Below are 13260 nucleotides of genomic sequence, written 5' to 3'. Positions count from 1 at the left end.
TTCCTATAAAATAAAGAACAACAATCTAATGCCTTAAGGGCAAGACAAGGGCATTAATTTAAGACATATTAATACTCAGCTTAAGGCCACACATCAACACAATAAGTTAATGGCTTAAGGCCTTAAAAGATTTGATGTAAAATTTGGCTGAAAGCCCCATATAAGGAATAACAATCTTATGTCTAAAGGGCAAGACAGGAACATTAATTCAGGATTTGTAAAAACTCAGGTGAAGGCCACACATCAATCAAATAACTAAAACTCAACCAAGGAAGTTACTATGTAACAGACACGGAATGGCGCGCAGAAGTTTCCGAGGATCGGCCTGGAATTGTAACACTAACGCCGGTTTAAGCGAAATAGGCAGCCTGACCAATAGTCTCTAAATCGGAAGGCAACCCAACCAACAGACAGTCAACGAACCAATCGACTACTTGATTTTGGTCATCAGGCCAAAAACACTACTTCCAAAATGCCAACGATGGAAAGAGACCAGTAACACTAGTCTTCAAATATCTGTTTGTTAATAAGCCAAGGCACAATACCTACTGACATACACGAACATTCCAACGGCTGTGGGACTACATACCATGGCAGAAAGCATCAACTCGGTAAGAAAACACTCACTCGCTGCTCTGGTGCAGTCGACCAACTGGCTACTGCAGTATGCAAACAGCATTACAGCATTTAAGGCATTGCCCAGTCAAACTGATACAGGGTACACAGTGTTGCACGAAACAATGTCACAAGAAAATCAAACACTCGTAATAACTAGAACAAATCACCGGCAGACACAAACACAAACCCGAACAGTGGTTAGTGATGAAACGCACATCGTCTGACCAGGCAACTGATTGACAACCAGCCAAGATCGTTGGCACTCAAACTGTGTGCGTCCATTGTCCATCGGGAACTGGAAGACACGGCGATCTGGACACACTGGCTCGGACCCCATCATCATGCAGAGGTAACTCTTGCCCATTGGCCACGTTGCCTCCTCACAAAAAGGAACCGAGTCACATCCAGCAAGATGACCCAGTGATGAGGCCCAGAAATGGCCAAAAGAACAAACACACGTCACCCAAAGAGGCAACCGACCGAATGACCGAGCAACGGTTGATGCCCCAGCCATCTCCGTGCGTCAGAGTTCATCCCGTGTCGTGAGCGGTCGGCGAGCACTGGCTGTCCGCACCTCCCTAGCGCTCCGTCCCCGACTGCTGCCACGTCACGACTGCACGTCTGCCGTGTTCCGACACCGACCGCTCCAGGTCCGATCTCACCCACAGCACACCGTGACTGGGAAGTAATAGCCATGCAGCAAAGATCATACAGCAGGGCAAATATTGATATGCGCTGCTGCTGCCACTCGTGGGCAGGCAAGACAGTAATTCAGTGACACCAGTAATTGAAATTTAAAATGACGAGGTAGCCATACGGTAAAACAACATGTTCATAATGAACATGAGCCACGCACGGCTAAACAATACAATACAATATTGTGTTGTGAATTTTCGTGGATATATATTGAGGAGTGAGCATGCAGTTTTAAGCGATGTGAGGTGGGCATAAAGTTTTATTTATGTGTTGTGTTGTATGAGTGTTCAAAATGATTTTTGTTTTAATAGATGAGCTCTGCTGTGTAGGAAAATAACCACCTCAAAGATGTATAAAGAGAGGGCAGTTAATATTTTTAAATCTTCAAATAATTGTCTACAGGATGCTCTTGGCTGTGCAGAGCACATGTTGCGAATGATTCTTTTTTGCAACTTTAAAATTCATGTAACATTTCCTGAATTTCCCCAAAAAATTATGCCATTTCAAACAACAGTTTCAAAGTAGCTACAGTATGCTATTTTCCTGGTGGCCATATCAGTGCCACAGGCTAAAATTTCCATTGCAAATGCAAGGCTGTATAATTTATTTGCTAGATATCCTATATGAGAATTCCAACTCAAAGTTCTGTCTACATTCATTCCCAGGAACCTGATTGAGCCAAGTACTTCCATTTTTTGATTGTTGTGAGTGATACAGATTTCTTCAATTTCTGACTCTTTGGTTTTAAAACTCATCATGTGGGTTTTTAAAATGTTTAGCCTTAATCCATTTAGACTGAACCATGTTTCCAAGTTACTTAACATATTCATGACACTCTGTGGTATATTGTCAGAATTTTCATTTTCAATTAGGGCAAACAAAGTTAAATGAGTATTTATATTGAGAGACAAGTCATTTACATAGAACAGGAAAAAATGGTTCCACGGACTGAGCCTTAAGGAACACCTTGTGACCCAGTTTTCCACTCTTCAGAAGCAATTTGCACCATTTGATGTGATTGCTACCCTTTGTTCCCTCTCCAAGAGATATGATTCAAACCATTTCAAAGCAATATCCCTTATTACATACCTGTTGAGTTCGAAAAGCATCAGGGTATGGTTTACCGAGTTGAATGCTTTTGTAAGATCACAGAATATTCCTGCAACCTTAGCTTTCCTATCTGGTGATAAAGTAATCTTTTCACTAAACTCATTTATTGCATCTACTGTGTTTTTGTCTTGTTGGAAGCCAAATTGGTTATGTGAAATGATACCATTCTGTATGATGAAGCTTTGTATCAGTAAAGCAGCAATTTTTTCAAATATTTTTGATATGACAGGGAGTATAGAAGTGGGGTGATAATTTCCCAAATCATATTTTGAACCTTTTTTAAACAATGGTTTTACTTCCATGTATTTCAAGAGATCAGGAAAGTAACCTTCATCAAAGGATTTGTTTATTATGGGAGAGAGAGGATGAGCTATTGTAAACTTTTTAATTACTTTGGTGGGTATCCCATCTCATCCCAGCCAGCATAGTTTTTGTCTTTTAAGGAAAGTATTACCTTACCAACAAATTTTGCTGAGGCTGTGTTGAATTTTTTTAAGAGATTCACTGGTATTGCCTTTTAACCCAAAACTATTTACTTTCTGCTCATAATCTGCTATGTCTAAATCAGATTTTGCTACATTTATGAAGTAATCATTGAAGCACTCAGATATCCGAGCTGGATTTACAACTGATTTTTCCTTAAGTTTGATTTTTGAAATGTCTTTGTGATTTCAGACACAAGGTTCAATGGTTGTGTAGGATTTTCTGTAGAGATACGAAGATAGTAAAACAGGAGGAGCCGAGTGCTGCCCGTCAGGCAGAACTAGATAAAGTGAAAAAAGATCTGAAAATGTTAAGGGGGAGAAGGGAAAAGAGAGGTGGGAAGTGACAACAGGTTATAGAAGAAATAGGAATAAGATGCTCTCAGACAATGGAAAACAGGTTTGATCTGTTGTCACAGTTGGAAACTGATGAGCCACAGGACACAACAAACTTTCAAAAAGTGTTTGAAAAGTAAGAAGTGAGTAAAAGCTGTGAAGAAGAATAAAGTTTTGTTGTTCGGTAGTTCATACAATACAGATGTTGGCCAACTGTCAGAGGATGAACTATGGTCAGGTTACCAGATCACAAGTTTTTTTTAAACCTAGTGCAACTCTGGTCAGTGATACAGGATGTAGGTTCACTTTGCAAAGCTTCAAAGGAAGACACCATGGCAATAGTGGGGCAACTGCATAGATAGGAACCCTCATTATTCAAAAGTTCAAATGAGAGTGACCTGATAGATAGTTTCAGCAAAGAGACATATGGGTGTTGGGTTGGTGTCTGTTCTGCAGTACCATGACCGGCCTCATTTAAACTCTTCTGTTAGGAGAGTTAACTGAGAGGTGGGACGGATGTATGGATCAGATATGAGAGCGTGGTTCCGATTGACTATCAGCAGGTGGGGCTATACTAGGTATGGCCTTCACTTCAACAGGAAAGGGAAGGGAAAACTGTCTGGGCTAATACAAAATAACTTAAGGGGGGGACAGTGTCACAAGTGATAAAGTACCAGTGGTTACAAGTAATAGATCAGCAGTTTTTTAAGGGTAAGGAGGGAGAAACAAAATATGTTCAGAGACAGGCTGAAAATGACATTCACATTGATAAAACAGGCAGCCAGAAAGCAAATTTTGATGTACACAATTCATGCAGACAGTCTCTCATTGAAACTAGAGATACTCAAAAATTGGGAGGAAAATTAGGTTCATCTAGTTGTAATTCAGCCAGTGCACAAAATCAGTTATTGTTATTGCATCAGAGTATTCAAGGGACAAAGGGGTAAGCTTAATGAGTTGCTTATTTGTGTTGAAGAATTAGAGTTGAGCAAACCAGTTGATATAATCTGCCTCTCTGAACATCATCTGACCACTGGTATAGATATGTTAAATGTTACAGAATTCAAGTTAGGTTCTTACTTTTGTAGACAAAAAATGGAGAAAGGGGGAGTTGCCACATTTGTCAGAAACTGTTTCGACTTCAAGAATACTGATATTAATAAGTTTTGCTCAGAACAGCATTTAGGAGCTTGTGCAACAGAAATAGTGTTTCATAATAATATAGTAAGCTGTTCCTAGATAGTAGATACAGTCTCCTTTTTGTCCCAGATTACTCCTTCTATGTGATTTGAGTTATCTTTAGGGGAAAACAATTTTCAAAAGTGGAGGTAACTTTATTAATGAGTGCTTTGTATTTTTCGTTTTGAAGTATTGTAAACATCTATCCAGTTCATGTCTTTGAGCAATTTCCTGCATTTCTCAATTTTTTACTTATTTATTACCCTCTCGTACTCAAATTTAATAATTTTTTTTTATCTTGCCAAGTTTCAAAATTTAACACAAGATGCTGCATGTCATGATCAGATAGCCCATTTCCTATTGGTATTGTGATATGACTTGTCTCCCTAGATTTGTCTACAAAGATATTATCAATAACAGTCTCTCAGCATTTACATATCCTAGTAACAAAGTTCACAGTAGTAACTAAATTGATTGATAGTGTTACTGACTGCAATAATTGTTTACTGACTGAGCTTTTCATTAAATCCACATTAAAATTACCAGCAACCACTATTTCCTTTTTTTTTCCATGAGAAGGGACAGCTGGGCTTCCAGATTTTTTATGAAGAGATTAAAATTTCCTGATCTGTTTGTACCTATAGAGAAAGCTATTTGCACTTACAGTGAGAATGTACTTAATTCATTAGATAATAAATTAGAGGCAACTGGCATTTTCTGTGACCTGTCAAAAGTCTTTGACTGTGTGCATCCTCTTAAGTAAATTAGAATATTATGGTGACACCAGCAACACTGCAAAATGGTTTGAGTCTTATCTAACAAGAAAAAAAGGGTGTTGTTGCGAAATACCTGTGCAGTAAACAGTCAGTCTTCAACTGACTGGTAATTAATTACATGTGGTGTTCCTCAAGGTTCCATCTTGGATCCACTGCTTTTTCTTGTGTACATTAATGATCTCTCACTTGTTACATTGCCAGATGCTTTTGTTTTGTTTGTAGACGAAACAAACATTGCAACAAGCAGCAAGTCAAGTACAGGTTTAGAAATAGCTAATAATCAAATTTTCTGACATTAATAAGTGGTTTAAAGCTAATTCACTGTCATTAAACTTTGAGAAGATCCACTATATGCAGCTCAGAACCTGTAAGAGATTTCTTTCCAGCATGTGTATAACATATGAAGACATGCAGATCGAGAAGACTGACAGTGTTAAATTTCTGGAATTACGACTCAATAATAAATTCGGTTGGGAAATAGGCATACCACAAAATTGCTTAAGTACCTAAACAAGGTGATGTTTCGTTATTCAGTGCATTTAAAATTTGATCAGTGAAAGCATATACAGCATTTTCGGTTCAAAAGCCTTTCTGAAAACGAAATAGACATTTTGTTAGTACTCCATTTTTACAAATATGTGATTCTACTATTGAATACATTACTTTTTCAAGAATTTCGGATAAAGCTGTCAGAAGTGAGATTGGGCAGTAGTTGTTAGCATCAAATCTAACCCCCTTTTTATGCAATGGTTTAACAATAGCGTACTTCAGTCTATCTGGAAAAATGTCCTGTTTCAGTGTGCTACTGCATATGTGGCTGAGAATCCTACTTATTTGTTGGGAACAAGCTTTTAGTACTCAGTTGGAAATGCCATCAATTCCATTCGGGCTTTTGCTTTGAGTGAATTTATTATTTTCCTAATTTCAGTAGGAGAGGTGTGTTGAATTTTAATTTCATCAAATAGCATAGGTACTGCCTCTTCCATACGCCTTGCATTTTCTAATGAACAGCTGGATCCTATTTTCTCTACAACACTTAAAGATGGTTATTAAAATGTTTTCTACTTCTGACTTCTTGTTAAACTTTTCATTGGGTAGTAAATGCCTGTGACTGGGCTGCAGCAGGAAGTGGTGCATGGGTCTATTTGCATTATTGTCATCAAAATACCGCAAATTAACTTGTGGCTCATAAGGTTTATTGAAATACTGATTATGTAAGAATCTGAAGATCTCAAGTATTTATTGTATACACATTATGTCTATAACGAAAAAAAAAACAATATTTACGTAATATAATGGTAGTAAATGGAGCTATTACACCTTACTGGCACAATGAATACATAGCTAGTATGGAGAGGTCTCACCATGCAAGAAGGCATGCTGGTTAAGCCACTCGATATATTCAAGACGAGTATGTGTTACAGCATTAGGTCAGAAGATCGGAGAAACTCAATTAAAGACATCCATGTAATGTGGAGGATCCCCTGGCCTGATGATTGCAGCAATGTGTTAATGAGAAACTGAATGTGAAGATCGATCCTGGTAATATTCTAGTAGGTTCTGCATCCGGATCATAGAGTCATCTTGAGACAACACAGAATAATCATAAAGCCCATAAAATATTTTTAAAAATTTGCTTCAGGTAAACGGTTCAAAAAGACTCTGAGCACTATGGGACTTAACATCTGAGGTCATCACTCCCCCAAAAACTTAAACTTAACTAATCCAAGGACATCACACACATCCATGCCTGAGGCAGGTTTCGAACTTGCGACCGTAGCGGTCGCGCGGCTCCAGACTGAAGCGCCTAGAATCGCTCGGCCACACTGGCTGGGAGGTAAATGGTTAAACATAACGTCACAAATGACACGATATATGAAAGACAAACTATCAAAGTTCTTCTTGAATGTGGTGCTTGGAAGTTAGTTTGGGAAACTGCCAACAACAGCACCACCAAACGTAGTTACTGAAAATAGCAGTGAACCAGGCAGAGAAAGCATTTTGTGTGTTGGAATTTGCCCATCGCCGATCAGTAGCGAATGTACAAAGAGCTTTCCGTGGCAAGTTTCACAATATGTCACCAATTTACAACAGCATAGTGAAGTGGTACAAGAAATTCGACGAGGATGGTTGGTTGTGTGATGCAAAACGTTCGGATCGGCTGGGCGCGTCAGAACAGATAGTGGGCCGTGTGAGGGATGTGATGTTGCGAAATCTCACGAGTTATACCTAACGAGCTAGTGCAAAATTGAACTTCCCTCTGCCAACGGTCAATGCCAATGGTATCCCATACCTTCACGTGCCTCCTTGTGGAAATGTGGAAATGTGGAACGACGCCGTCTTACTGAAAAATCAAATCCATGCTACCAGTTTGGAATTGGAGATATGGTTATTTTCAGTGTTTCGTACAAGTATTGGCCGAATTTAAAAAAGTTAAGATGCTATCATAATATACTCATTAAAAGCTATAATCTAATGTTAAATGTTTAACAGAATAAGACAAGTGTTACAGTTAGAAACTGTATGTTTTTGTCAAGACAGCGCAGCTGATGGCGCGCAAATACCCGAGACTATATTCTTCCAACACTTGAAGATGAGGCAGTTACACGTATTGTACGCACAAAGTTGACACTCAGCGCGGTGGCTGATGGGAGCGACTGCAGAGGCATTTCCCATTTACAGCCGCTCCCATCAGCCAGCTAACAACAACCTCCTCCCCCCTGCCCGCTCTCTCACTGTTCCACAAAATGGTGGAAGACGTTTATCGCGTACTATATTTTTACTGTTCATGCAGTAAAACTCTACTATCAGACACGAGGTTTTAATTTATTACTTCTTTACTACCAACTCTCTTCGCAATACATTTTACAGACAATAGCCGCACATTGCACTGAAAGTAACTGCAAAACTATATCAATGTACGACACACAGTTCAGGAATATGACGCCATAAAGACTCAGATGCGGAGCACAAACTACGCAGACTATACTCATCCCGTGTTTGATAATGAGAGTACTTAGCGACATCTAACAGACTTTAAATGTTATTTCAAACCTTTTCTAAACTTTTCTCTCTTACATGCTTAACGTCAAATATTTAACACTTTTGCTCATTCGTAGAGTAATCAAGAGTTTGAAGCCATTTTGTACATTTGAGACCAATTATTTAGAGAATAGAGAATTTAGTGTAACATTAAATGGGCATTTTAATTACAATTTTTGGGGAAACCTGTTTTACAGTTAACACTAAACTCCAATGTCATTTCATACAATCTAACTGACCCTCACAGAATTTATAATAAGACTTACAGAAATTGGCAGTGCTGCTATTGACAACATTTTTACAAACACATCGAGACTGCAAAACCTTTGCGTAACTACTTGCAGTTAAAATTGCAAAACTAGGAAACGAAAAAGTAACTGAGGACTAATAAATGAAAAACTAATTACGACAGCACACTGGAAAGATGTACGCAACTCAGTTGGCGCCTATTCTGTAAACTAACCTATAGTTCCTAAGAAGTGCGTTTAGAAACAAGTTTAAGAAATTTCAAATCTCGTTTTTAGTTAATTTTTTTAATTTTTTTGTAGGTATTCGTAGGGACACGTGTACCAACTGTCACTGCTGTTAAACATGGCAGTTCATTTTTCATTGCAAAACTGCTCTACACAGTGGCCTTCGTAGTATTCGTTTCTAGAACACTGCTCAAGTGTTTAGGACTCGTACCAGATAGGACTAACAGAGGATATTGAACGCATACAGAGAAAGACAGCACGAATGGTTACATGTTTGTTTAATCCGTGGGAGAATGTCACAGAGATACTGAAGGAACTAAAGTGGAACACTTGAAGATAGACGTAAACTATCACTAGAAAGTATATTTACAAAGTTTAAATGATTACTCTAGGAATATACTACAACCCCCTATGTATCGCTCACATAGGGATCGTGAAGATAAGAATAATTACTGCACGCACAGAAGCATTCGAACAATCGTTCTTCCCACGCTCCGTACGTGAATGGAACAGGAAGAAACCCTAATAACTGGTACAAAGGGTCGTACCCTCTGCCACGCACCTCAGCGTGGTTTGCAGAGTATAGATGAAGATGTAGATGTAGAAATCGCTTGGTATAAATCGCTCGTGTGTGCCGGGACAGAAACGGGCGACCTATTGTAGAACATATTCATTGCCTGTGTGTGTGGGGGGGGGGGGCCTCAAACATAGATATTTTTGTGATTCTTGAGTTTCTCCCGGCGTATTTGATAATCAAAATATCCACGGGTGTACTGCCGGTCTACAGTGTCCAACGGGCACTGTAGACCGGCAGTACACCCGTGGATATTTTGAATAGATAATCAGAAAACTTGCTACATGGTGAAAAACAGTTCGTAATACAACTATTATGATCATGGGTGTCCGCAGAAATGTATCTTGGGGGCGGGAAAGTCTCTTTAATTTGCTATTTTTTATATAAATAAGTTAGATTCGAAGCAATAACAACTAAATTTTATTGATAATACAAAAGCTTATTATATCCTAGAGAACAGATGATAATTAACTCGCATCTAGAAGTGCATTAGAAATCCGCAATGCATAAAAATTCTATATTGTATGCGGAGGGGGCGACTACCCCTCTTAGTCCGCCTTAGGGAAGTCTATGACTGAAGTCAATCACATATCAATAAGAAAAAACATTTGTTGGAAACGAATCGAATCAGATATCGTAATAACAAGTTCTACAGCTGTAGTGTTGTCAAAGACAAAAAGTACGAACCAAAAAATACACTTATCTTAAATAAATCGAAGCTAATGCCGGACAATACACTTTGTGTAACTGATGTGGAGACAGCGATACGCAGTTACGAATTTCTGCATCAGGAGCAAATGGAAACGATTACCACAAGATCAACTTCAACAATTCTTCGGAAAGAAGACGAATCGAATAAAAATTCTTCGGAAAGAAGACGAATCGAATATCATCTAGGCACATCTAAAGCTGTGGTGGAGATCGCGATGTACAGTACGAGTTTAAAAAGGTGTCATTATCAAGAAATAGAAGCTAGTATCGGGAAACACACTTTAGCTATATAGATAAAAAGAAATTACGATACTTAAATTCAGCTATAAAGCGAATTTTCAATATATTTCACACAAATAGCGAATGAGATATTCCCAGAAAGCAGGTTGGACAGTTGTAATGGGTTCAGTATTTAAATAAAAGAAACTCAAAGATATATAAATAAGACAGCTCAAGCCACCATACAAAAACATTACTATGCAAGTAATAATTACAGATTAATCAGCGGCAGAGCCTGTCAGCAAAAGCGGGGTATTTCTACATAGCATACACAATAAATTATGGCTAATATGACGCTACTGAAACAAAAAATTCTCGAACGCTACAAAACCAAACAGAAAAAAAATGGTAGTGGCAGGACTCTTAAGCTCTTCGATACATCTCAATACAGCGAAACACACGCCACCAATTTCTCTCTCAACACTTCTGTTGACGAACTACAACACTAACAGAAAAGAGATTGAACGTTGGAGCATGTTACCTTTGTGTCCACGGCGTAGACCACAACTAAATCCTCATTTATGACAAAATAAGGCTTCACGTTCTCAAATGCCACCAAATCGAATCCAGACATCGCTGCTGCTATCTGCTGGTGATCTGAAAGCAATTCTATGACAACCGCCAACTTTTGAATTGAACAGAGCAACACAACTGCAACAATGTGTGTGTTGTGCACAAGGATATTTGAGAATCTTTGCTTTTTCTTTCGTGACGAGGTACAAGAGCATTTCTCTTTATTCCGTGGAAACGCAGTATTATAAGAACCGATATGTGAAAAATGTATTACGTTAAACGAGGACTTTCATTTCGGATTTACTCCATAATTGGAGATGTTGATGTTCGTTATCGCTTTCGTGTTACAGTGCTGCAAATGCAACAGAATATATCAAAATACTACAAATTTGATCTAATTTTATGTTCAAATTAGTTGCTTGGCCCTGTTTTTGGTCAAATGTTTGAGCGGAGTTTTGTCATAATTTTCAAGCCAAACGAAGGGTGGGAACTGGAGAAATGGGGTGTCAAATAGACCAGCGAGAGGTCTTGTTTTGCAAATAATGGTTTATTTGCTTTAAAGTAAACAGAGTAATTAACAAAAATTTAATTTGAGATTTGAGAAAAATTTTTGTCCTACTTATCACACCCAAACAAAGAGTGGGAAATGGACAAACAGGGTATAAAACTGCCCAGCGTTATTGATTTGAGCGAAAATTATACAGTGGAATTTTGTCTAAATTTTCAAACCAAAAGGAGAGTCGGATATGGACAAATGGGATTTAAAACTGTTCAGGCTGAAGTCTAGTTTTGCAAAAAAACAATTAACAGAAACTTCCTGACCGCGCCAGTCCAAGACGTGGAACCCTAAACTTTTGCCTTGTATGGGCACCTGATATACCGACTTTTTATTTATTTTCATCTGTTCCTTCGAAATTTTTTTCGTCAGCGTTTCTGCACGGATGTTGCTTGACATCTTTCAAATTGCATCGATTGCCCAGACTGAACACTGAGCTACAGTGCCGGGAGGTGAATTCTGTTCTCCTCAGCCAACTTCCAAAGTTAAATTTTCCTGGTAGATTAAAACTGTGCCTGTGTTGTGGGAGTCGAATTGGGAATTTTGTCTTTCCCCGGAAAGGGCTCTACCAGCTGAGCTATCCGTGCACGATCAACTACCTGGTCTCACAGCTTCACTTCCGCCAGTACCTCATTTCCAACTTTCCAAACTTCACAGAAGTTCTCCTGCGTACCTTGCAGGATCAGCACTCCTGGAAGAAAAGACGTAAGTTCGGAAGGAATCAGGCGAGGAACTGGCGGCCAGGTTGTGGACCGTGCTTGGCTAGCTCTGCTTTCTGCGGGCAAGTGCTCTAACAACAGAGGTCTCAGGTTCGAGCCTCAGTGTGGCACACACTTTAAATATGCTAGAAAATTTCAAACTTGCCCACACTCCACTGCACAGTGAGAATTTATTCGGGAAACATTGTTCTTCCTTCCTTCCAGGAGTGCTAGCCCTGCAAATTTAGCAGGAGAACGTTATGTTTGGTAGGTAGGAGGTGAGAAAGTAGCGGAAGACACGACGGCGTTCGTGCTTGGATAGCTCACCCGGTAGAGCACTTGATCGCCAAAGGCAAAGGTCCTTGGTTCGAGTACCTGTCCAGCATACAGGCTTAATTCGTTTAATCCGTCGGGACGTTTCAAATCGGTGTAAACTCTGCTCTGGATACGATTTAATTGCCTGAAAATAATCAGGGTAATTAAGAAAAGCCACCCCGTCAAATATTCTCTAGTACTCTTCAAAATTCTGAGTTAAACATTTGAACTTTAAATTCCACCCATCATTTGCTTTCTCTTGCACTATATATTCTTAATAATAGTAGAAATTATATATATATATATATATATATATATATATATATATATATATATATATAATGATTTACGAAGATTATATTTATTTATTTATTTATTTTTCTAAAAGTAAAAAATAGATTAGAGAAACATCTGACTCGTCTTTGAATGTTGCTCGAAATCTTACACGGCAAACGAGGTCCCGATTGAGATCGGCAGAGAAATAATCTGAAGGTCGTTCGATGAACCCTCTGCCATGCACTTAAGTGTAAATTGCAGAGTAGTAAACTAGTTGTAGATGTTCATAAGAGCGTTCCAGCAGTTACGGTTTCTTTGTTTATAATTTTACATGTTTAAATACTTGATTTTACAAAGATATTTCAACCACATTTTTGCTTCAGTATTATAATTGCTGTACGTGATTTCGAGCACCATTCAAAGGCGCGTCAAATGTTTGTCATACCAATTTTATTCCTTACTTTGAGAGTTATTATTTCACGAAACATTTGACCGTATTTTTTCTATTTTTTTTAAAACCAGCCGAAGATTCCATACTGATCTCGTCACAACTAATGGTATGGTCACAGCACAGCGGTGTAATTTCGAGTCGGTTTAACGTCTTGCGGGACTCGTAGGGTCGACTT

Source organism: Schistocerca nitens, chromosome 10, assembly GCF_023898315.1.
Source record: "Schistocerca nitens isolate TAMUIC-IGC-003100 chromosome 10, iqSchNite1.1, whole genome shotgun sequence".
Taxonomy (NCBI): domain Eukaryota; kingdom Metazoa; phylum Arthropoda; class Insecta; order Orthoptera; family Acrididae; genus Schistocerca; species Schistocerca nitens.
The sequence above is the reverse complement of the archived record's forward strand: the minus strand, read 5'-3'. Positions refer to the sequence as shown.